Genomic DNA, 27,452 nt, shown 5'->3' on the forward strand with positions numbered 1-27,452 from the left:
AATATTTGCTTGATGTTTGGGTCAAACGAACAATTCTGACACCTAACTGAAGGCTTGCAGATATACACTACATATTTATCAGACATGTTTACATATTGTTGGCAGACCTGTCCTTCAGCATTCAAAGAATACAGTTTCCCATGATAAGTAACTAAGATGTTTATCTTGGATCCAACTACAGATATTATTTCATACATCCATAGGCGTGCAGACAGACATCAGGTGGATGTCTGCTAAAGCACCACCAACTCTGCCCTTTATCAACGAAAGTGCCCTTTGAAACTTAAAAAAAATATTATATTATGATTATTAACATTTTACTGAGGTCGGTTTGAAATGATCTTTTGAAAACCTGAGCGAATAAAAACAATGCCCTGAAATGCGCCACCACCTCGCACACACCCGACCTCTCTCTTCCTTTAACACCAGATGCGCTGCAGCAGCAGTTCAGTTCAGCGAGTGGAAGGAAGCGTCTTCAGCACAGCACGCACGGTCACAGATAGACTTCTTCTCCCGTGCCCCACCAGCCAGGTCACATACACATCAAGTCAAATCGTATCGCTTGCCCTCTAAGCCCAACGTGAAATCCTTTTCTGGTGCAGTAAAATGTCTCATACGGCACCAAACTACTAAGCATTTTAGCCGACTGGTCACCTGATAACTAGTCGCTCTAGCCCAAATCAATGATAGATAACGTGAGGACGACCATATATAAATAATTAAGGTAGAATTTGCAAATCTATGTGTTAAGCTGAACGTTTTCTGCTGTAGGCTATAGTTTTTGTTAGGCAACATAAATTAACACATTCATTTGTGAAAGAAGAAACGGGAAGTTCCCCATTATTACCTGTGAAAAATGGCCATCTGCATTCATGTAATTACACTCAGTAGCCTATAACTCCTTCTCGTACTTTTAGGTATTTTTATTGTCTTAATTGTAGGCCTATATTGATTTAATAATTCCAAAATATATGCAACAAGGCCTGCAGACAGTGGAGGGTAAACAGAAGTTATCTGAAGGACTTAACATTGACTGTATATAGTTAATATTGGATATGGATTTTATCAGTTGGTGGTGTGACTTTTTTCCGTTGAAAACTCACGTTTAGAGAATGTTACAAATAAAAGTCAAATTTCATTCAACATATGCGTGTATTTTTTACTATGAAGTGTTCCACGTACGTGTGCTAAAAAGCACCCTTTTCCCCCCTGAGCACTTGCCCCCCCAAAATGTCTGTGCACGCCACTGCTCAGTGATGATTAAACCATCTGTGGTTGAATAATCCAGGTTTATTCCGCGGGCTAGACTGAACCCCCTGACGGGCCGTATGTTTGACACCCCTGCTTTAAATAACGGTCCTATAAAAAAGAATAATTATATAAATAAATATAATAATAAAAACATTTGAGCAAATGAGCCTTAAATAAAAATACAATGTTTTATGGGAAATTTTCGTTTTTACTCTGCAACAAGTCATTCTTTTGCTAGCATTTGCCTTTCGCCCCGTTACGTTGCTAAGTGCGTTTCTGCATATCGTAGTCACGGATAAAAACATGTTTGGACATAAACGTAGATCACCAAGGTGAAAGAGGTTCCATGAACACAAGCTGTAAAATCCAGTCGTTTACCGACCCCCCTATGAGACAAGACGCTGTTGCATTTGCTCTGGAAAAATTCAACAAATTAATAACTCCAATTAATATCTTCTACAAATCAATATCATATAATTAATATTAATATATTCAACGAGTTAATATCTGGAATTAATATATTGAATCTGTTGAATCTGTTTTAAATGATGTTTCCCTTGCCTTTCCTTGGCATTGGTTTGCGACCAGTGGTCCTTTGTGCCACTGGAGTTTGGGCCGCTGCTGTTTCATCTTTTCTTGTTTACAGGTGGAGGGTCTGAGATCGCCAGCGGACGCAGGTCGAAGCTGGAACTCATGCCGACCGCTGCCACGGTAAATTAGGGAGCTACTAAAGTTTACTATCTTATCCATCCATTTGAATTCTACGCTACAGTCGTTGTAACTTCACCTTCAGCAGTCACGGATGGAAAAAGACGTTTCTTTTCCATCGGACCCAATCTATTTCATTACCATATATAAGCTAAAGTTGTTCAAAATCGTTTTCCTTGATTAGCAAAACTTAGCATGTTAGCTAGCGCTAACTAAAATAGCTACCCTTAAACGGCTAATCTTTAACTAGGTTGTATCAAGCCACATAAAAAAAAAAAAATTTCAGTGTTGTTTTAACATCTTCCTAAGGACATGATGAGGAGACTTTTCCAATGGACGAGGACATCTTTGAAATGCCCCATTCCCCGATCAGAGAGGTAGCTGCTATTTACTTTGTGGATATTCTCTTAGCCAGATTCATTTTGTTTATGGAAGTTTGTGTGCAGAACTACTAGCGTCCATTGTTTGATGCTGATGCTGTAGCTGTTGATTTGTGTGTTGGGGCCACTGACCTGCACCTTGATGCTGTATCAATTGAGGGTGTGTTGGGGCCAGTGACCTGCACACTGATGCTGTGCCTGTTGATTGGGTGTTGGGGCCACTGAACTGCACACTGATGCTGTAGTTGTTGATTTGTGTGTTGGGGCCACTGACATGCACACTGATGCTGTAGCTGTTAATGATGTGTTGGGGCCACTGAACTGCACCCTGATGCTGTAGCTGTTGATGTTGTGTTGGGGCCACTGACATGCACACTGATACTGTAGCTGTTGATGTTGTGTTGGGGCCACTGACATGCACCTTGATGCTGTATCGAATGAGGGTGTGTTGGGGCCAGTAACCTGCCCACTGATGCAGTGCCTGTTGATGGCTTGTTGGGGCCACTGACATGCGCACTGATGCTGTAGCTGTTGATAGTGTGTTGGGGCCACTGAACTGCACACTGATGCTGTAGCTGTTGATTGTTTTAGCAGCACTGACCTGCAAATTGATGCTGTATCGATTCAGGGTGTGTTGGGGCTAGTAACCTGCACACTGATGCTGTGCCTGTTGATGGTGAGTTGGGGCCTCTGACATGCGCACTGATGCTGTAGCTGTTATTGATGTGTTGGGGCCACTGAACTGCACCCTGATGCTGTAGCTGTTGATGTTGTGTTGGGGCCACTGAACTGCACCCTGATGCTGTAGCTGTTGATGTTGTGTTGGGGCCACTGACATGCACACTGATACTGTAGCTGTTGATGGCTTGTTGGGGCCACTGACATGCGCACTGATGCTGTAGCTGTTGATGGTGTGTTGGGGCCAGTGAACTGCACACTGATGCTGTAGCTGTTGATTGTTTTAGCGGCACTGACCTGCACCTTGATGCTGTATCGATTGAGGGTGTGTTGGGGCCAGTGACCTGCATACTGATGCTGTGCCTGTTGATGGCGTGTTGGGGCCACTGACATGCGCACTGATGCTGTATCTGTTGATGGTGTGTTGGGGCCAGTGAACTGCACACTGATGCTGTAGCTGTTGATTGTTTTAGCGGCACTGACCTGCACCTTGATGCTGTATCGATTGAGGGTGTGTTGGGGCCAGTGACCTGCATACTGACACTGTGCCTGTTGATGGCGTGTTGGGGCCACTGACATGCGCACTGATGCTGTAGCTGTTGATGGTGTGTTGGGGCCAGTGAACTGCACACTGATGCTGTAGCTGTTGATTGTTTTAGCGGCACTGACCTGCACCTTGATGCTGTATCGATTGAGGGTGTGTTGGGGCCAGTGACCTGCATACTGATGCTGTGCCTGTTGATGGCGTGTTGGGGCCACTGACATGCGCACTGATGCTGTAGCTGTTGATAGTGTGTTGGGGCCACTGAACTGCACACTGATGCTGTAGCTGTTGATTGTTTTAGCAGCACTGACCTGCAAATTGATGCTGTATCGATTCAGGGTGTGTTGGGGCTAGTAACCTGCACACTGATGCTGTGCCTGTTGATGGTGAGTTGGGGCCTCTGACATGCGCACTGATGCTGTAGCTGTTATTGATGTGTTGGGGCCACTGAACTGCACCCTGATGCTGTAGCTGTTGATGTTGTGTTGGGGCCACTGACATGCACACTGATACTGTAGCTGTTGATGGCTTGTTGGGGCCACTGACATGCGCACTGATACTGTAGCTGTTGATGGTGTGTTGGGGCCAGTGAACTGCACACTGATGCTGTAGCTGTTGATTGTTTTAGCGGCACTGACCTGCACCTTGATGCTGTATCGATTGAGGGTGTGTTGGGGCCAGTGACCTGCATACTGACGCTGTGCCTGTTGATGGCGTGTTGGGGCCACTGACATGCGCACTGATGCTGTAGCTGTTGATGGTGTGTTGGGGCCAGTGAACTGCACACTGATGCTGTGCCTGTTGATGGCGTGTTGGGGCCTCTGACATGCGCACTGATGCTGTAGCTGTTAATGATGTGTTGGGGCCACTGAATTGCACCCTGATGCTGTAGCTGTTGTGTTGGGGCCACTGACATGCGCACTGATGCTGTAGCTGTTGATGGTGTTTTGGGGCCAGTGAACTGCACACTGATGCTGTGCCTGTTGATGGCTTGTTGGGGCCACTGACATTCACACTGATACTGTAGCTGTTGATGGCGTGTTGGGGCCACTGAACTGCACACTGATGCTGTAGCTGTTGATTGTTGTAGCGGCACTGACCTGCACCTTGATGCTGTATCGATTGAGGGTGTGTTGGGGCCAGTGACCTGCACACTGATGCTGTGCCTGTTGATGGCGTGTTGGGGCCTCTTACATGCGCACTGATGCTGTAGCTGTTAATGATGTGTTGGGGCCACTGAACTGCACCCTGATGCTGTAGCTGTTGATGTTGTGGCCACTGACATGCACACTGATACTGTAGCTGTTGATGGCTTGTTGGGGCCACTGACATGCGCACTGAAGCTGTAGCTGTTGATGGTGTGTTGGGGCCAGTGAACTGCACACTGATGCTGTGCCTGTTGATGGCTTTTTGGGGCCACTGACATTCACACTGATACTGTAGCTGTTGATGGCTTGTTGGGGCCACTGACATGCGCACTGAAGCTGTAGCTGTTGATGGTGTGTTGGGGCCAGTGAACTGCACACTGATGCTCTGCCTGTTGATGGCTTTTTGGGGCCACTGACATTCACACTGATACTGTAGCTGTTGATGGCGTGTTGGGGCCACTGACATGTGCACTGATGCTGTAGCTGTTGATGGTGTGTTGGGGCCACTGAACTGCACACTGATGCTGTAACTGTTGATTGTTTTAGCGGCACTGACCTGCACCTTGATGCTGTATTGAGGGTGTGTTGGGGCCAGTGACCTGCACACTGATACTGTAGCTGTTGATGGTGTGTTGGGGCCACTGAACTGCACACTGATGCTGTAGCTGTTAGCGGCACTGACCTGCACCTTGATGCTGTATCGATTGAGGGTGTGTTGGGGCCAGTGACCTGCATACTGATGCTGTGCCTGTTGATGGCGTGTTGGGGCCTCTGACATGCGCACTGATGCTGTAGCTGTTAATGATGTGTTGGGGCCACTGAATTGCATCTTGATGTTGTAGTGATTGAGGGTGTGTTGGGGCCATTGACTTGCACACTGATGCTGTGCCTGTTGATGGCTTGTTGGGGCCACTGATATGCGCACTGATGCTGTAGTTGTTGATTTGTGTGTTGGGGCCACTGAACTGCACACTGATGCTGTAGCTGTTGATTGTTTTAGCAGCACTGACCTGCAAATTGATGCTGTATCGATTCAGGGTGTGTTGGGGCCAGTAACCTGCACACTGATGCTGTGCCTGTTGATGGTGAGTTGGGGCCTCTGACATGCGCACTGATGCTGTAGCTGTTATTGATGTGTTGGGTCCACTGAACTGCACCCTGATGCTGTAGCTGTTGATGTTGTGTTGGGGCCACTGACATGCACACTGATACTGTAGCTGTTGATGGCTTGTTGGGGCCACTGACATGCGCACTGATGCTGTAGCTGTTGATGGTGTGTTGGGGCCAGTGAACTGCACACTGATGCTGTAGCTGTTGATTGTTTTAGCGGCACTGACCTGCACCTTGATGCTGTATCGATTGAGGGTGTGTTGGGGCCAGTGACCTGCATACTGACGCTGTGCCTGTTGATGGCGTGTTGGGGCCACTGACATGCGCACTGATGCTGTAGCTGTTGATGGTGTGTTGGGGCCAGTGAACTGCACACTGATGCTGTGCCTGTTGATGGCGTGTTGGGGCCTCTGACATGCGCACTGATGCTGTAGCTGTTAATGATGTGTTGGGGCCACTGAATTGCACCCTGATGCTGTAGCTGTTGTGTTGGGGCCACTGACATGCGCACTGATGCTGTAGCTGTTGATGGTGTTTTGGGGCCAGTGAACTGCACACTGATGCTGTGCCTGTTGATGGCTTGTTGGGGCCACTGACATTCACACTGATACTGTAGCTGTTGATGGCGTGTTGGGGCCACTGAACTGCACACTGATGCTGTAGCTGTTGATTGTTGTAGCGGCACTGACCTGCACCTTGATGCTGTATCGATTGAGGGTGTGTTGGGGCCAGTGACCTGCACACTGATGCTGTGCCTGTTGATGGCGTGTTGGGGCCTCTTACATGCGCACTGATGCTGTAGCTGTTAATGATGTGTTGGGGCCACTGAACTGCACCCTGATGCTGTAGCTGTTGATGTTGTGTTGGGGCCACTGACATGCACACTGATACTGTAGCTGTTGATGGCTTGTTGGGGCCACTGACATGCGCACTGAAGCTGTAGCTGTTGATGGTGTGTTGGGGCCAGTGAACTGCACACTGATGCTGTGCCTGTTGATGGCTTTTTGGGGCCACTGACATTCACACTGATACTGTAGCTGTTGATGGCTTGTTGGGGCCACTGACATGCGCACTGAAGCTGTAGCTGTTGATGGTGTGTTGGGGCCAGTGAACTGCACACTGATGCTCTGCCTGTTGATGGCTTTTTGGGGCCACTGACATTCACACTGATACTGTAGCTGTTGATGGCGTGTTGGGGCCACTGACATGTGCACTGATGCTGTAGCTGTTGATGGTGTGTTGGGGCCACTGAACTGCACACTGATGCTGTAGCTGTTGATTGTTTTAGCGGCACTGACCTGCACCTTGATGCTGTATTGAGGGTGTGTTGGGGCCAGTGACCTGCACACTGATACTGTAGCTGTTAGCGGCACTGACCTGCACCTTGATGCTGTATCGATTGAGGGTGTGTTGGGGCCAGTGACCTGCATACTGATGCTGTGCCTGTTGATGGCGTGTTGGGGCCTCTGACATGCGCACTGATGCTGTAGCTGTTAATGATGTGTTGGGGCCACTGAATTGCATCTTGATGTTGTAGTGATTGAGGGTGTGTTGGGGCCATTGACTTGCACACTGATGCTGTGCCTGTTGATGGCTTGTTGGGGCCACTGATATGCGGACTGATGCTGTAGTTGTTGATTTGTGTGTTGGGGCCACTGAAATGCACACTGATGCTGTAGCTGTTGATTGTTTTAGCAGCACTGACCTGCAAATTGATGCTGTATCGATTCAGGGTGTGTTGGGGCCAGTAACCTGCACACTGATGCTGTGCCTGTTGATGGTGAGTTGGGGCCTCTGACATGCGCACTGATGCTGTAGCTGTTATTGATGTGTTGGGTCCACTGAACTGCACCCTGATGCTGTAGCTGTTGATGTTGTGTTGGGGCCACTGACATGCACACTGATACTGTAGCTGTTGATGGCTTGTTGGGGCCACTGACATGCGCACTGATGCTGTAGCTGTTGATGGTGTGTTGGGGCCAGTGAACTGCACACTGATGCTGTAGCTGTTGATTGTTTTAGCGGCACTGACCTGCACCTTGATGCTGTATCGATTGAGGGTGTGTTGGGGCCAGTGACCTGCATACTGACGCTGTGCCTGTTGATGGCGTGTTGGGGCCACTGACATGCGCACTGATGCTGTAGCTGTTGATGGTGTGTTGGGGCCAGTGAACTGCACACTGATGCTGTGCCTGTTGATGGCGTGTTGGGGCCTCTGACATGCGCACTGATGCTGTAGGTGTTAATGATGTGTTGGGGCCACTGAATTGCACCCTGATGCTGTAGCTGTTGTGTTGGGGCCACTGACATGCGCACTGATGCTGTAGCTGTTGATGGTGTTTTGGGGCCAGTGAACTGCACACTGATGCTGTGCCTGTTGATGGCTTGTTGGGGCCACTGACATTCACACTGATACTGTAGCTGTTGATGGCGTGTTGGGGCCACTGAACTGCACACTGATGCTGTAGCTGTTGATTGTTGTAGCGGCACTGACCTGCACCTTGATGCTGTATCGATTGAGGGTGTGTTGGGGCCAGTGACCTGCACACTGATGCTGTGCCTGTTGATGGCGTGTTGGGGCCTCTTACATGCGCACTGATGCTGTAGCTGTTAATGATGTGTTGGGGCCACTGAACTGCACCCTGATGCTGTAGCTGTTGATGTTGTGGCCACTGACATGCACACTGATACTGTAGCTGTTGATGGCTTGTTGGGGCCACTGACATGCGCACTGAAGCTGTAGCTGTTGATGGTGTGTTGGGGCCAGTGAACTGCACACTGATGCTGTGCCTGTTGATGGCTTTTTGGGGCCACTGACATTCACACTGATACTGTAGCTGTTGATGGCTTGTTGGGGCCACTGACATGCGCACTGAAGCTGTAGCTGTTGATGGTGTGTTGGGGCCAGTGAACTGCACACTGATGCTCTGCCTGTTGATGGCTTTTTGGGGCCACTGACATTCACACTGATACTGTAGCTGTTGATGGCGTGTTGGGGCCACTGACATGTGCACTGATGCTGTAGCTGTTGATGGTGTGTTGGGGCCACTGAACTGCACACTGATGCTGTAGCTGTTGATTGTTTTAGCGGCACTGACCTGCACCTTGATGCTGTATTGAGGGTGTGTTGGGGCCAGTGACCTGCACACTGATACTGTAGCTGTTGATGGTGTGTTGGGGCCACTGAACTGCACACTGATGCTGTAGCTGTTAGCGGCACTGACCTGCACCTTGATGCTGTATCGATTGAGGGTGTGTTGGGGCCAGTGACCTGCATACTGATGCTGTGCCTGTTGATGGCGTGTTGGGGCCTCTGACATGCGCACTGATGCTGTAGCTGTTAATGATGTGTTGGGGCCACTGAATTGCATCTTGATGTTGTAGTGATTGAGGGTGTGTTGGGGCCATTGACTTGCACACTGATACTGTGCCTGTTGATGGCTTGTTGGGGCCACTGATATGCGCACTGATGCTGTAGTTGTTGATTTGTGTGTTGGGGCCACTGAACTGCACACTGATGCTGTAGCTGTTGATTGTTTTAGCAGCACTGACCTGCAAATTGATGCTGTATCGATTCAGGGTGTGTTGGGGCCAGTAACCTGCACACTGATGCTGTGCCTGTTGATGGTGAGTTGGGGCCTCTGACATGCGCACTGATGCTGTAGCTGTTATTGATGTGTTGGGTCCACTGAACTGCACCCTGATGCTGTAGCTGTTGATGTTGTGTTGGGGCCACTGACATGCACACTGATACTGTAGCTGTTGATGGCTTGTTGGGGCCACTGACATGCGCACTGATGCTGTAGCTGTTGATGGTGTGTTGGGGCCAGTGAACTGCACACTGATGCTGTAGCTGTTGATTGTTTTAGCGGCACTGACCTGCACCTTGATGCTGTATGGATTGAGGGTGTGTTGGGGCCAGTGACCTGCATACTGACGCTGTGCCTGTTGATGGCGTGTTGGGGCCACTGACATGCGCACTGATGCTGTAGCTGTTGATGGTGTGTTGGGGCCAGTGAACTGCACACTGATGCTGTGCCTGTTGATGGCGTGTTGGGGCCTCTGACATGCGCACTGATGCTGTAGCTGTTAATGTTGTGTTGGGGCCACTGAATTGCACCCTGATGCTGTAGCTGTTGTGTTGGGGCCACTGACATGCGCACTGATGCTGTAGCTGTTGATGGTGTTTTGGGGCCAGTGAACTGCACACTGATGCTGTGCCTGTTGATGGCTTGTTGGGGCCACTGACATTCACACTGATACTGTAGCTGTTGATGGCGTGTTGGGGCCACTGAACTGCACACTGATGCTGTAGCTGTTGATTGTTGTAGCGGCACTGACCTGCACCTTGATGCTGTATCGATTGAGGGTGTGTTGGGGCCAGTGACCTGCACACTGATGCTGTGCCTGTTGATGGCGTGTTGGGGCCTCTTACATGCGCACTGATGCTGTAGCTGTTAATGATGTGTTGGGGCCACTGAACTGCACCCTGATGCTGTAGCTGTTGATGTTGTGTTGGGGCCACTGACATGCACACTGATACTGTAGCTGTTGATGGCTTGTTGGGGCCACTGACATGCGCACTGAAGCTGTAGCTGTTGATGGTGTGTTGGGGCCAGTGAACTGCACACTGATGCTGTGCCTGTTGATGGCTTTTTGGGGCCACTGACATTCACACTGATACTGTAGCTGTTGATGGCTTGTTGGGGCCACTGACATGCGCACTGAAGCTGTAGCTGTTGATGGTGTGTTGGGGCCAGTGAACTGCACACTGATGCTCTGCCTGTTGATGGCTTTTTGGGGCCACTGACATTCACACTGATACTGTAGCTGTTGATGGCGTGTTGGGGCCACTGACATGTGCACTGATGCTGTAGCTGTTGATGGTGTGTTGGGGCCACTGAACTGCACACTGATGCTGTAGCTGTTGATTGTTTTAGCGGCACTGACCTGCACCTTGATGCTGTATTGAGGGTGTGTTGGGGCCAGTGACCTGCACACTGATACTGTAGCTGTTAGCGGCACTGACCTGCACCTTGATGCTGTATCGATTGAGGGTGTGTTGGGGCCAGTGACCTGCATACTGATGCTGTGCCTGTTGATGGCGTGTTGGGGCCTCTGACATGCGCACTGATGCTGTAGCTGTTAATGATGTGTTGGGGCCACTGAATTGCATCTTGATGTTGTAGTGATTGAGGGTGTGTTGGGGCCATTGACTTGCACACTGATGCTGTGCCTGTTGATGGCTTGTTGGGGCCACTGATATGCGGACTGATGCTGTAGTTGTTGATTTGTGTGTTGGGGCCACTGAAATGCACACTGATGCTGTAGCTGTTGATTGTTTTAGCAGCACTGACCTGCAAATTGATGCTGTATCGATTCAGGGTGTGTTGGGGCCAGTAACCTGCACACTGATGCTGTGCCTGTTGATGGTGAGTTGGGGCCTCTGACATGCGCACTGATGCTGTAGCTGTTATTGATGTGTTGGGTCCACTGAACTGCACCCTGATGCTGTAGCTGTTGATGTTGTGTTGGGGCCACTGACATGCACACTGATACTGTAGCTGTTGATGGCTTGTTGGGGCCACTGACATGCGCACTGATGCTGTAGCTGTTGATGGTGTGTTGGGGCCAGTGAACTGCACACTGATGCTGTAGCTGTTGATTGTTTTAGCGGCACTCGCCTGCACCTTGATGCTGTATCGATTGAGGGTGTGTTGGGGCCAGTGACCTGCATACTGACGCTGTGCCTGTTGATGGCGTGTTGGGGCCACTGACATGCGCACTGATGCTGTAGCTGTTGATGGTGTGTTGGGGCCAGTGAACTGCACACTGATGCTGTGCCTGTTGATGGCGTGTTGGGGCCTCTGACATGCGCACTGATGCTGTAGGTGTTAATGATGTGTTGGGGCCACTGAATTGCACCCTGATGCTGTAGCTGTTGTGTTGGGGCCACTGACATGCGCACTGATGCTGTAGCTGTTGATGGTGTTTTGGGGCCAGTGAACTGCACACTGATGCTGTGCCTGTTGATGGCTTGTTGGGGCCACTGACATTCACACTGATACTGTAGCTGTTGATGGCGTGTTGGGGCCACTGAACTGCACACTGATGCTGTAGCTGTTGATTGTTGTAGCGGCACTGACCTGCACCTTGATGCTGTATCGATTGAGGGTGTGTTGGGGCCAGTGACCTGCACACTGATGCTGTGCCTGTTGATGGCGTGTTGGGGCCTCTTACATGCGCACTGATGCTGTAGCTGTTAATGATGTGTTGGGGCCACTGAACTGCACCCTGATGCTGTAGCTGTTGATGTTGTGGCCACTGACATGCACACTGATACTGTAGCTGTTGATGGCTTGTTGGGGCCACTGACATGCGCACTGAAGCTGTAGCTGTTGATGGTGTGTTGGGGCCAGTGAACTGCACACTGATGCTGTGCCTGTTGATGGCTTTTTGGGGCCACTGACATTCACACTGATACTGTAGCTGTTGATGGCTTGTTGGGGCCACTGACATGCGCACTGAAGCTGTAGCTGTTGATGGTGTGTTGGGGCCAGTGAACTGCACACTGATGCTCTGCCTGTTGATGGCTTTTTGGGGCCACTGACATTCACACTGATACTGTAGCTGTTGATGGCGTGTTGGGGCCACTGACGTGCACTGATGCTGTAGCTGTTGATGGTGTGTTGGGGCCACTGAACTGCACACTGATGCTGTAGCTGTTGATTGTTTTAGCGGCACTGACCTGCACCTTGATGCTGTATTGAGGGTGTGTTGGGGCCAGTGACCTGCACACTGATACTGTAGCTGTTGATGGTGTGTTGGGGCCACTGAACTGCACACTGATGCTGTAGCTGTTAGCGGCACTGACCTGCACCTTGATGCTGTATCGATTGAGGGTGTGTTGGGGCCAGTGACCTGCATACTGATGCTGTGCCTGTTGATGGCGTGTTGGGGCCTCTGACATGCGCACTGATGCTGTAGCTGTTAATGATGTGTTGGGGCCACTGAATTGCATCTTGATGTTGTAGTGATTGAGGGTGTGTTGGGGCCATTGACTTGCACACTGATACTGTGCCTGTTGATGGCTTGTTGGGGCCACTGATATGCGCACTGATGCTGTAGTTGTTGATTTGTGTGTTGGGGCCACTGAACTGCACACTGATGCTGTAGCTGTTGATTGTTTTAGCAGCACTGACCTGCAAATTGATGCTGTATCGATTCAGGGTGTGTTGGGGCCAGTAACCTGCACACTGATGCTGTGCCTGTTGATGGTGAGTTGGGGCCTCTGACATGCGCACTGATGCTGTAGCTGTTATTGATGTGTTGGGTCCACTGAACTGCACCCTGATGCTGTAGCTGTTGATGTTGTGTTGGGGCCACTGACATGCACACTGATACTGTAGCTGTTGATGGCTTGTTGGGGCCACTGACATGCGCACTGATGCTGTAGCTGTTGATGTTGTGTTGGGGCCACTGACATGCACACTGATACTGTAGCTGTTGATGGCTTGTTGGGGCCACTGACATGCGCATTGATGCTGTAGCTGTTGATGGTGTGTTGGGGCCACTGAACTGCACACTGATGCTGTAGCTGTTGATTGTTTTAGCGGCTCTGACCTGCACCTTGATGCTGTATCGATTGAGGGTGTGTTGGGGCCAGTAACCTGCACACTGATGCTGTGCCTGTTGATGGCTTGTTGGGGCCACTGACATGCGCACTGATGCTGTAGCTGTTGATGGTGTGTTGGGGCCACTGAACTGCACACTGATGCTGTGCCTGTTGATGGCTTGTTGGGGCCACTGACATGCACACTGATACTGTAGCTGTTGATGGCTTGTTGGGGCCACTGACATTCACACTGATACTGTAGTTGTTGATGGCGTGTTGGGGCCACTGACATGTGCACTGATACTGTAGCTGTTGATGGCGTGTTGGGGCCACTGAACTGCACACTGATGCTGTAGTTGTTGATTGCTTTAGCGGCACTGACCTGCACCTTGATGCTGTATCGATTGAGGGTGTGTTGGGGCCAGTGACCTGCACACTGATGCGGTGCCTGTTGATAGCGTGTTGGGGCCTTTGACATGCGCACTGATGCTGTAGCTGTTAATGATGCGTTGGGGCCACTGAACTGCACCCTGATGCTGTAGCTGTTGATGGCTTGTTGGGGCCACTGACATGCGCACTGATGCTGTAGCTGTTGATGGTGTGTTGGGGCCAGTGAACTGCACACTGATGCTGTGCCTGTTGATGGCTTGTTGGGGCCACTGACATTCACACTGATACTGTAGCTGTTGATGGCGTGTTCGGGCCACTGACATGTGCACTGATGCTGTAGCTGTTGATGGTGTGTTGGGGCCACTGAACTGCACACTGATGCTGTAGCTGTTGATTGTTTTAGCGGCACTGACCTGCACCTTGATGCTGTATCGATTGAGGGTGTGTTGGGGCCAGTAACCTGCACACTGATGCTGTAGCTTTTGATGGGTTGTTGGGGCCACAGAACTGCACCCTGATGCTGTAGCTGTTGTGTTGGGGCCACTGACATGCACACTGATACTGTAGCTGTTGATGGCTTGTTGGGGCCACTGACATGCGCACTGATGCTGTAGCTGTTGATGGTGTGTTGGGGCCAGTGAACTGCACACTGATGCTCTGCCTGTTGATGGCTTGTTGGGGCCACTGACATTCACACTGATACTGTAGCTGTTGATGGCATGTTGGGGCCACTGACATGCGCACTGATGCTGTAGCTGTTGATGGCGTGTTGGGGCCACTGAACTGCACACTGATGCTGTAGCTTTTGATGGGTTGTTGGGGCCAGTGAACTGCACACTAATGCTCTGCCTGTTGATGGCTTGTTGGGGCCACTGACATGCACACTGATACTGTAGCTGTTGATGGCTTGTTGGGGCCACTGACATTCACACTGATACTGTAGTTGTTGATGGCGTGTTGGGGCCACTGACATGTGCACTGATACTGTAGCTGTTGATGGCGTGTTGGGGCCACTGAACTGCACACTGATGCTGTAGTTGTTGATTGCTTTAGCGGCACTGACCTGCACCTTGATGCTGTATCTATTGAGGGTGTGTTGGGGCCAGTGACCTGCACACTGATGCGGTGCCTGTTGATAGCGTGTTGGGGCCTTTGACATGCGCACTGATGCTGTAGCTGTTAATGATGCGTTGGGGCCACTGAACTGCACCCTGATGCTGTAGCTGTTGATGGCTTGTTGGGGCCACTGACATGCGCACTGATGCTGTAGCTGTTGATGGTGTGTTGGGGCCAGTGAACTGCACACTGATGCTGTGCCTGTTGATGGCTTGTTGGGGCCACTGACATTCACACTGATACTGTAGCTGTTGATGGCGTGTTCGGGCCACTGACATGTGCACTGATGCTGTAGCTGTTGATGGTGTGTTGGGGCCACTGAACTGCACACTGATGCTGTAGCTGTTGATTGTTTTAGCGGCACTGACCTGCACCTTGATGCTGTATCGATTGAGGGTGTGTTGGGGCCAGTAACCTGCACACTGATGCTGTAGCTGTTGTGTTGGGGCCACTGACATGCACACTGATACTGTAGCTGTTGATGGCTTGTTGGGGCCACTGACATTCACACTGATACTGTAGTTGTTGATGGCGTGTTGGGGCCACTGACATGTGCACTGATACTGTAGCTGTTGATGGCGTGTTGGGGCCACTGAACTGCACACTGATGCTGTAGTTGTTGATTGCTTTAGCGGCACTGACCTGCACCTTGATGCTGTATCTATTGAGGGTGTGTTGGGGCCAGTGACCTGCACACTGATGCGGTGCCTGTTGATAGCGTGTTGGGGCCTTTGACATGCGCACTGATGCTGTAGCTGTTAATGATGCGTTGGGGCCACTGAACTGCACCCTGATGCTGTAGCTGTTGATGGCTTGTTGGGGCCACTGACATGCGCACTGATGCTGTAGCTGTTGATGGTGTGTTGGGGCCAGTGAACTGCACACTGATGCTGTGCCTGTTGATGGCTTGTTGGGGCCACTGACATTCACACTGATACTGTAGCTGTTGATGGCATGTTGGGGCCACTGACATGCGCACTGATGCTGTAGCTGTTGATGGTGTGTTGGGGCCACTGACATGCACACTGATACTGTAGCTGTTGATGGCTTGTTGGGGCCACTGACATGCGCATTGATGCTGTATCGATTGAGGGTGTGTTGGGGCCAGTAACCTGCACACTGATGCTGTAGCTTTTGATGGGTTGTTGGGGCCACTGAACTGCACCCTGATGCTCTGCCTGTTGATGGCTTGTTGGGGCCACTGACATGCACACTGATACTGTAGCTGTTGATGGCTTGTTGGGGCCACTGACATGCGCACTGATGCTGTAGCTGTTGATGGTGTGTTGGGGCCAGTGAACTGCACACTGATGCTCTGCCTGTTGATGGCTTGTTGGGGCCACTGACATTCACACTGATACTGTAGCTGTTGATGGCATGTTGGGGCCACTGACATGCGCACTGATGCTGTAGCTGTTGATGGTGTGTTGGGGCCACTGACATGCACACTAATACTGTAGCTGTTGATGGCTTGTTGGGGCCACTGACATGCGCATTGATGCTGTATCGATTGAGGGTGTGTTGGGGCCAGTAACCTGCACACTGATGCTGTAGCTTTTGATGGGTTGTTGGGGCCACTGAACTGCACCCTGATGCTGTAGCTGTTGTGTTGGGGCCACTGACATGCACACTGATACTGTAGCTGTTGATGGCTTGTTGGGGCCACTGACATGCGCACTGATGCTGTAGCTGTTGATGGTGTGTTGGGGCCAGTGAACTGCACACTAATGCTCTGCCTGTTGATGGCTTGTTGGGGCCACTGACATTCACACTGATACTGTAGCTGTTGATGGCATGTTGGGGCCACTGACATGCGCACTGATGCTGTAGCTGTTGATGGTGTGTTGGGGCCACTGACATGCACACTGATACTGTAGCTGTTGATGGCTTGTTGGGGCCACTGACATGCGAATTTATGCTGTAGCTGTTGATGGTGTGTTGGGGCCACTGAACTGCACACTGATACTGTAGCTGTTGATGGCTTGTTGGGGCCACTGACATGCGCACTGATGCTGTGGCTGTTGATGGTGTGTTTGGGCTAGTGAACTGCACACTGATGCTGTGCCTGTTGATGGCTTGTTGGGGCCACTGACATTCACACTGATACTGTAGCTGTTGATGGTGTGTTGGGGCCACTGAACTGCACACTGATGCTGTAGCTGTTGATGGCGTGTTGGGGCCTCTGACATGCGCACTGATGCTGTGGCTGTTGGTGTGTTGGGGCCAGTGAACTGCACACTGATGCTGTGCCTGTTGATGGCTTGTTGGGGCCACTGACATTCACACTGATACTGTAGCTGTTGATGGCGTGTTGGCCCACTGACATGTGCACTGATGCTGTAGCTGTTGAGGGTGTGTTGGGGCCACTGAACTGCACACTGATGCTGTAGCTGTTGATTGCTTTAGCGGCACTGACCTGCACCTTGATGCTGTATCCATAGAGGATGTGTTGGGGCCAGTGACCTGCACACTGATGCTGTGCCTGTTGATGGCGTGTTGGGGCCACTGACCTGCACCTTGATGCTGTATCGATTGAGGGTGTGTTGGGGCCTGTGACCTGCACACTGATGCTGTGCCTGTTGATGGCGTGTTGGGGCCTCTGACATGCGCACTGATGCTGTGGCTGTTGGTGTGTTGGGGCCAGTGAACTGCACACTGATGCTGTGCCTGTTGATGGCTTGTTGGGGCCACTGACATTCACACTGATACTGTAGCTGTTGATGGCGTGTTGGCCCACTGACATGTGCACTGATGCTGTAGCTGTTGAGGGTGTGTTGGGGCCACTGAACTGCACACTGATGCTGTAGCTGTTGATTGCTTTAGCGGCACTGACCTGCACCTTGATGCTGTATCCATAGAGGATGTGTTGGGGCCAGTGACCTGCACACTGATACTGTGCCTGTTGATGGCGTGTTGGGGCCACTGACATGCGCACTGATGCTGTAGCTGTTGATGGTGTGTTGGGGCCACTGACATGCACACTGATACTGTAGCTGTTGATGGCTTGTTGGGGCCACTGACATTCACACTGATACTGTAGTTGTTGATGGCGTGTTGGGGCCACTGACATGTGCACTGATGCTGTAGCTGTTGATGGAGTGTTGGGGCCACTGAACTGCATACTGATGCTGTAGCTGTTGATTGCTTTATCGGCACTGACCTGCACCTTGATGCTGTATCTATTGAGGGTGTGTTGGGGCCAGTGACCTGCACACTGATGCTGTGCCTGTTGATGGCGTGTTGGGGCCTCCGACATGCGCATTGATGCTGTAGCTGTTGATGGTGTGTTGGGGCCACTGAACTGCACACTGATGCTGTAGCTGTTGATTGTTTTAGCGGCTCTGACTTGCACCTTGATGCTGTATCGATTGAGGGTGTGTTGGGGCCAGTAACCTGCACACTGATGCTGTGCCTGTTGATGGTGAGTTGGGGCCACTGACATGCGCACTGATGCTGTAGCTGTTGATGGTGTGTTGGGGCCACTGAACTGCACCCTGATGCTGTAGCTGTTGTGTTGGGGCCACTGACATGCACACTGATACTGTAGCTGTTGATGGCTTGTTGGGGCCACTGACATGCGCACTGATGCTGTAGCTGTTGATGGTGTGTTGGGGCCAGTGAACTGCACACTGATGCTGTGCCTGTTGATGGCTTGTTGGGGCCACTGACATTCACACTGATACTGTAGCTGTTGATGGCGTGTTGGGGCCACTGACATGCGCACTGATGCTGTAGCTGTTGATGGTGTGTTGGGGCCACTGACATGCACACTGATACTGTAGCTGTTGATGGCTTGTTGGGGCCACTGACATGCGCATTGATGCTGTAGCTGTTGATGGTGTGTTGGGGCCACTGAACTGCACACTGATGCTGTAGCTGTTGATTGTTTTAGCGGCTCTGACCTGCACCTTGATGCTGTATCGATTGAGGGTGTGTTGGGGCCAGTAACCTGCACACTGATGCTGTGCCTGTTGATGGTGAGTTGGGGCCACTGACATGCGCACTGATGCTGTAGCTGTTGATGGTGTGTTGGGGCCACTGAACTGCACCCTGATGCTGTAGCTGTTGTGTTGGGGCCACTGACATGCACACTGATACTGTAGCTGTTGATGGCTTGTTGGGGCCACTGACATGCGCACTGTGAGAGAAATTATTGATTATTGACTAATTATCATTGATTAGATCATGTTTAGTTATTATAAGAGATCATTATGAACTTTATGATTTTGGACATGTCCATTCTGACTAAGCAGAAGGACTACAATAATGAAGTAGTGTGATTCAGTGTAACCATGTTTCGTTCATATTATGCATGTGTGCTATATGTGACCCAGGTCAGGGAGAGTGCTGAGGGTAAGAACACTCTGTTAACTGGTAGTCACTAGGCTACTAGTCTTGGGTCATTTAGCTTTCTCTGTGTTCAACTGATACACCAGTTGCTTCCACTAACTCTAGGGAAGTCCATATTAGGAGATACACACATGTGAGACAAAGTAGCCTGCTGGACGCTTATGTTTTGGAACATGCTGTGCTAAAGATAACCTGCTGTTAGAACTGCTGAATTGTGTTTAAGATTGTATATAAGCAGGGGGAGCGCCCCCCTGTCTTCAGAGTTGTCATGCTTGAATGAGACTCTCATGTCTGTGTCTGTCTTGTATCTGTCTTTGTCCTATTTATATATATTTATATTTTTGTAATAAATTAATCATTTAACCACGTCTGAGTCCTCATCCATTTATTAGGAAATTTCCACGACAATTTGGCGTCACGAACAGGATCGGCGAGAGGCACCCCGGAAAGGCGGTGACTGATCTTCGAGGACGCTCCCCGGGGGATGAGATCCCTGGCTGGGCTGGGCAAAGTGGGAACCCCACGAGCAAAGGGAAAGTACTTATCCAGGGAGTGATGTCACCGCCAGTCTCCGGTGGTGTTCTCCGCCCGATCTAACAAACCGCAGTGAGTGGGAATTTTCAGTTTATAAAATTCTAGGAATTTTTTTGTTTTTAAGTGTTAAATATCCGCCAGTGTCTGCCCGCCGGATGATCTCTGTTTATACGATAGGGATATAGTGAGATATCGCCTACAGGGATACAGAGAGGTATCGCCTACAGGGATACAGAGAGGTATCGCCTGAGAATATAAAGTCTATAAGGTGGGGATACTGCGATATCGCCCACGCGAGATAGGACTTAGCCTAGCGCCCGTCAGTCTGGCCAGAGATCCAGCTGGGCAGAAGCGCACTGATTAGACGTAATACGGTGTTGGCTAGCTCCGGAGCGGCAGAGATATCCGATAGGGGCGGGTGGAACTGTTTGTTACGTTGGTATGCAGTAGCGGATCTAAATTTTGAGGACTTTTTCTGACGTGTTTAATTGATTTGGGATTTTTTTTTTTGGACCCCTCACAAAAAAAAAAAAAAAAGTGTGAAGGGTCATCTCTGGGATTATCTAGAATTATGGGTAAACATCATTTGGGTAGAATACATAATAAGAGTAAAGCATCGGAGGCTCATAGCATAATAATAATAATAATAATTATAAGTGTAAATTACCAAATGACCAGAGATTATTTAGAAGATGTAACTCGACATGTGGGTTTTTTTAGCATTATGGGTTTGGTTCAAAGGGAACATTGAGTGTAGACTATCTGCGCCGACTAGTTGAGAGAATAAAAACAGAGCCCAAGGTCGCAGATAGAGAAAAACTCGCAAGTATTTTGTTAAACATAAAGCAGATATGGAAGAAAAAGCTAAATGTTGGCTTGAAGAAGCCGAGAAAAGGCAAGCACGACAGGTAGGGATTAAAAAAAGTGTACTAACAAAGTCTCTCAGTGTGTTGTTGTAGCCGACCAGACCTCGACGCTGCCCCACCGAGATCTGCGCCAGCCAACCCGGCTCAGCAATTGCGCCACGCTCAGATGCACCCACAGCCGCTACCCCTGCCTCCCGCACCTCCACCGCCAGTTCCAGCGCCACCAGCTCTGGCGCCACCACGACAGCAAACTCTGTCTGCCACACTTGCACTGCGAGCTCCAGTGCCATCAGTTCCCATCAGGTATCACAACCACAACCTCTGCCTCCCTCACTCCCACCAGCCCAACAGCTGCCGCTGCACCCAGGGCCACTAGTCCCGTATGATGACGTCCGCCAGGCGATGGAATGCGCCAGCCGGACGATGGGAAGCGCCACCTCCCCAACGCCACCACCACCCCCGCCGCCAGCTTCACCCGTGGCAGCACACACAAGAAGCCGTGCCACAGAAAGAAAGGGTCAGGTGATGCTTGAACTGACCACCCCAGGGTGCGCAACGACCTTCCCAATGGTCGAGGTCACAGGCCCTGAAGGAGACATCATGGTCCACCGTCACTGGACAGGAGATGACATCATGAAGGCGGCGGTGGGCCTGGGTAAACCGACAGAGATGGGAGGTAAGCGCTCCGGCGAAGAACTAACAGATTTTGTTCAGTCTTGTCATCCAGTCAAACAAGATAGACCGAGACCGGACACCGGGAGACGTCCGATGACGTCCGACTCCACAACACTGAGTGGGAACAGCAGCTGGACAGGAGGATCCAAACAGGCCCTACAGAGAGATTGTAGGACGCCTGGTCGCAAGGCTGGAAGCTGCACACCCAGCCACTATCAGCATGTCCAAAATAGCTGCATGTAAACAAGAAGACGGAGAACCTGTCAGCGACTTCCTCGTGAGACTGACCAGAGTTCACACTGACCACAGCGGTCTTGTAGCACCAGCACAACGAGCGGAGGCCGGCGGAGGCCAGCCCATGGGAAGCCCACCTGAGAAACAGCTTCCTGGTAAGCATGAGAAAAGACATCAATGACCTCATCAGAGCCCAGTGCATTGGGTACAACAACGCCACCCTGAAAACCATAGAAGATCATGCCAAGCATCACGAGGCACAGCTGGCATGGAGAGTGAACAAGAAAATCCAGAAGCAAGCTGAGACCATGGTGCAGAGAACTCCCAGAGAACGCGGGAGGGGCCGCGTCAGAGGCAGAGGAAGAAGACGAGGTGGATGGGGACGAGAGAGTTACCCCAGAGGAGAGGTGGTGAATGTTACAACTGTGGAAAACTAGGACACTTTGCAAGATATTTTCCTGATAATGAAGAAAATGCTGAGCAGAGAAACAGAACTTTCAGAGATTGACGGGCAGCGGAGAGGCTGGACGGTACAGGACCACTGGAAGACGACAAAAAGGAAAGTAACTGGTTTAAATTATCATTTAATTTATCAATGCTTGCAGAAGATTAGTGTAGGTCCGCAGGGCCTGCCTAAAATAACACTGACTGTAAACGGCACTAAAATAAAAGATTTAGGTTTATAGTGGTGCCACCCATTCAAAGAAAAAAAAAAAGAGCCTCTCCGATGTAAATGAAATAATACATTTGAACATGAATTTTTAATCTTAACTGCTAAATGTATGTTATGGGTTGTGATTTAATGTGTAAATTGAGCCTGAGTAGCAGGCCTGAGGGGTTGTTTATGGAGTGGGAGTTAGCTGTGTTGGGGTTCAGTTATCAGCAGGAGTTCCACTGTCTGCTTATGAGCTGCAGAGTGCAGGAGGAGAGTGTTGGGAGCACTTCATGTGTGAAGTGTGTAGTATGTTGCCAGGTGATTTGATGTTGAGACCGTAGGGGTCACTGCACTGCACGCTGCATGTGAGTGAGGGCCCCGATAGAGGTTTTGAGGATAAATTTGATGTTGGAAAACATGATTGCTTGGTTGTCACTGCTATTGTGTGGGATTGCGTGTGGGCTGCGGCAATGGTGCAAACCACATTAGAACAGGAAGACCTGTTCTCATTTCCTCGATCTAAACCACACGTGTCACTAGCAAACGTGTGCGAGGAGCCTCAATGGCAGGACATCGGTGAATGGATGACAGAGATGTCTGACATTACCGATTGGGAGAGAGTTCCTGGCAGGAACACCATGTTTAGCCCTAGCAGGAGGGCGTGGATGCAGCCGGCGCCGTGCTGGCTCCCCTGCAGGCAGGGAGTGGAACTGATTAACCCCCTTGATATTTTTTTAGCCGCCTCCCTTACCCTCTCAGAAAAAAAAAATGAGAGGAAGAGGAACTCAGAACTGTTCCTGCAGCATTATGGGCACAAGGTAAGAGCGATGTTGGGGCTCATGCAGGGGGTGTGAGCCCATACACATCACCCCAAAATTTGACTATAGGCCAAGACAACATCAATACCCTTTGAAGCTTGAGGCGCTCAAAGGAAATTAGGCCAGTTTTTCCAATCACTTAGGCAAGCTGGAGTGATCGTACTGTGCCCTAACTCACCCGTGCGCATTCCAATTTTTCCAGTTAAGAAACCAGGACCAGGATGGGAAGAATGGCGATTTGTGCAGGATTTGCTGGCTGTCAATGCAGCAGTACACGTTAGAGCCCCAAAAGTGCCAAGTCCTCACAATATTCTTTCCCAGATTCCCCCAGATAGCCAGTGGTTCAGTGTAGTGGTCCTAGCAATTGCAGTTTTCAGTGCATCCAGATAGCCAGTACTGGTTTGCGTTTTCCTTCGAAGTTGAAAAAAAAAAAAACTTACACAGCACCCACCATTTACAATGCAGCGCTGCGAAACAGTCTGGCCTCTCTGAAACTTCCAGAGGGCATTGCACTGTTGCACTACGTAGATGTTCTGATACTCTGTGTAAACACATGAGAAGTATGCAAAGAGGGCCATAGTGGCATTGCTACATCACCTAGCAAGGGAAGGCCACAAGGTTTCTAAGCAAAATTGCAATATTGCTGACAAAAAGTGCACTTCCTAGGTCATGACGTAGTATGTATTGAAATTCTGACACAACAAACAGAGATTTGTTCTGAGAAAACAGAAAAAAGTTCTGAGTTTCTGAGTTTTGAGTTCTGAAATAGAAGTTCAGAATTGATGTGCGTGTTCAGTGTTCGTATGTGTGTGGGGAGTGTTGACGTTAAAGGACCAGTGTTTTGACTCAAGCCCACAGTGACAGACAGAGGCCTGTAGCCTACTTCTCAGGAAAACTAGACCCCGGGGCAGCCGGGGTGCGGACACTGGTAGCATTCAGAGATATAGTGGGGTACGCTCAACTCGCACTTCGGGTCAAACATGCTGTTTTTCAAATTTTACAGAACCAGAAAAAAAAAAAGCACATTTATCCACACAAGAGGTTTTGGAAACAATATCACTCCTGCCACATTATTCTGCCCAAGCAGCTGAGCTCACCATTCCTTACCAGCTCAAGGTCAAAGATAAAGCACCAACTAATCTCACAACTGCAATCATCAAATGTGCCGCACACACCAGAACAGGCGACACAGTAGCAAAAGGCAATGCCTTCACAGACTCCACAGCCCAACACAGTTTTGCAGGCTCCAAACACACAAATGATGCTAACGGATCACAGTAACAGAGAAGACACACCCTTAACAACCAGAGCAATACAAACACAAGCCACAATGTAAGACAAACAGAGATGGGCAAAAGGGGGGGTGCAAAACAATGGGGGGAGTCTGGACAGGTAAGCCGTGTGTCCCTACAGCCTACATGAGAGGACTGATTGAAATTGCTCATGGTAGGAGTCACAATGAGCAAAGGGGGGATAGTAGCATGCACTAGCATGCACTAAGAATAACCACACTCACCCAAAATTTTTATACACAATGTCTGGTATCCCACCACAGGGATATAACAGACCTAAACATGCACCCGCCGGACACCTGCCGCCGACCGAACTCTTTCAACACTGGCAAATTGATCTTGTTGAACTAACACCTGCTGAAATACAGGCTTGTGTGTATGTATGTCTAGCAAATGGACGGAGGCCTTCCCCACCACAAAGCAGAATTCAGATACGGTGGCAAAGATGCTACTAAGGGAAATAATCCCACTATGGGGGTTACCCAGGAGGGTGTCGAGTGACAATGGCACTCCCTTCGTACACGAAGGGCTAAAGGAGCTAAACTAACTAAAATTTTAAAGGAAATTAACTCAGGAAACAGAATTGAAATGTCTGCCTCTGGTTTTGTGGCAGAGCAGCACTCTGCCCCAAGCTCGCACAGGCTTATCAGCCTTTGAGATTGTGTTTGGAAGGCCTCCAAACATGGGAGTAGTGCCGCCGGAATGGGACACACACACACACACACACACACACACACACACACACACACGTTGAGCCATTAATATGTTATCCTGCACAAGTTTGTCTCTATTTTGTCTGAGCAGGTCAAAGCTGTCAGAGGTGTCGGAGAATCCACTGCTGATCAGAGATCCACGTGCTGCTAACAACCAACAAAGCTGTAAAGACCAGCGGCCGAGCCACGTGGACACACCACACCCACTGCAAAAGAGCTCCAGAGCAGCCGCCAGAATGAATGTTATGCTGTTGTTTTTTACATGATGCTTTTCTCAACAGGAGGAGCAACTGTTATCTCCCCCACACCGGAGGAGAGGTGTGAGGGAAAGAAAGCATGTGTAATGTCCAATGTCACTGCTACTGCAGTGAAACCAAACCAGCCCTGTCTGGTTTGCCATCCTTTCCACATGCCGTGAACACCAACACCAATCACTTATGAAATGGCTACAATGTTAATTAACAGACCCATATGCGAGATTGATAGGTTAACAGGTCAATTCTACAACATGTCTCATGCCATCATTCACAGTGGTAAGGTTCCTGATTGGGTAGGTGATGATGTTGCAAGTATGGATCATAGGAAATAAGTGACTGCGACTCAAATGACGAGGTGTCACGAGCCGGCATTCGCAACATGACATTTGACACCACCCCTGTTGAGGGAGAGTGGTGTCTATGCTCAGAGGGGGCCTTGAAGGCCATCTTTGGATAGAGCACATCAAGTGCCAGATTGATCTGGTAGCAACAGCCAGAGACGAATCAACATGCACCATTAGACTAAATAACTCCTCTGCAAAATGGAGTTTCACCTCCTGTCATGGCATCGTGAACCCAGTAACAGACGGGGTGACGATGTGGGCATGCAGAGAGAAAACCTACTCTGCTCTACCTGAGAGATCATACAACAAGGGTCAGTTTTCAGTTTGCCTGGGGAGGGTGTTGTACTCCAGTTTTCCTTACCCCCCCAGTGTCAATTTATACCATACCAGATCGTGTCCCACGGGAGGCCTCACTGGAGGGGATCCCTGGTGAGTTTAGAGGTTACACGCTGGCAGACCCCTGGACTACCCCAGCGGTTGCTGTGGGATGGTCAGTGTTCCTCGGCGGAGGAACTGCAGCTACGATAGATAAGATCAACGGACTTGCATGGCAAGTTCTGACTTTGGCTTCTCGTACTGAGACTGCCCTGGACCTATTAAACAAAGAAGTGAAAGAAATTAGACAAGTATAGGTCCAGAATAGACTAGCTTTAGACCTCCTCCTCACAAAAGAAGGAGATGTGTGTAAGAAAATCAATGTTTCATGTTGTTTCAGCAATCCAGATTACTATGATAATATTACTGATTTAATTGATCACATGAAGGCCGAGGTTCAAGAACCTGGTTTGGGTGGATCACTTCATGTCTAGGCCCATGGGGACATTGGATGCTGACTATGATTTTACCAATTGTAATAATCATTTAGCTGTTGTTGTGTTTAGTGCCTTGTATTATGTCTTGCTGTTCGTCGTGGCTTACTGGCCTTATGCGTCAGCATTTTCAGATGGCCTTGCACGACGACTTAAAGGAGCCTGAGATAGCAGACTCCTTGGGACGTCTGTTTAAGGAAGATGTCTGAGACGACCTGGCGACTGGCTGGGTTGTGCCCGATGGCCCTGAGCAGCTTAACTGACTCCAGGGCCTGTTTTAAGTTGATATTCTATGATGAAATTAATGATTTATTCTCTCCTTTTTAATGATTACACAGAATCAAAGGGGGGAAGTGTGAGAGAAATTATTGATTATTGACTAATTATCATTGATTAGATCATGTTTAGTTATTATAAGAGATCATTATGAACTTTATGATTTTGGACATGTCCATTCTGACTAAGCAGAAGGACTACAATAATGAAGTAGTGTGATTCAGTGTAACCATGTTTCGTTCATATTATGCATGTGTGCTATATGTGACCCAGGTCAGGGAGAGTGCTGAGGGTAAGAACACTATGTTAACTGGTAGTCACTAGGCTACTAGTCTTGGGTCATTTAGCTTTCTCTGTGTTCAACTGATACATCAGTTGCTTCCGCTAACTCTAGGGAAGTCCATATTAGGAGATACACACATGTGAGACAAAGTAGCCTGCTTGACGCTTATGTTTTGGAACATGCTGTGCTAAAGATAACCTGCTGTTAGAACTGCTGAATTGTGTTTAAGATTGTATATAAGCAGGGGGAGCGCCCCCCTGTCTTCAGAGTTGTCATGCTTGAATGAGACTCTCATGTCTGTGTCTGTCTTGTATCTGTCTTTGTCCTATTTATATATATTTATATTTTTGTAATAAATTAATCATTTAACCACGTCTGAGTCCTCATCCATTTATTAGGAAATTTC

At 49.6% G+C, this 27,452-nt stretch overlaps 1 long non-coding RNA gene across 1 annotated transcript; it reads left to right on the plus strand.

The window, feature by feature from the left end:
• The first annotated feature begins 1,697 nt into the window (after positions 1 to 1,697).
• On the plus strand, positions 1,698 to 27,452 carry LOC143492152 (uncharacterized). The gene is made up of 3 exons (XR_013125250.1): positions 1,698 to 1,962; positions 2,269 to 2,336; positions 25,169 to 27,452. It is a non-coding gene; the product is annotated as an uncharacterized LOC143492152 (long non-coding RNA).

This window comes from Brachyhypopomus gauderio, chromosome 2 (assembly GCF_052324685.1).
Source record: "Brachyhypopomus gauderio isolate BG-103 chromosome 2, BGAUD_0.2, whole genome shotgun sequence".
Classification (NCBI taxonomy): Eukaryota; Metazoa; Chordata; class Actinopteri; order Gymnotiformes; family Hypopomidae; genus Brachyhypopomus; species Brachyhypopomus gauderio.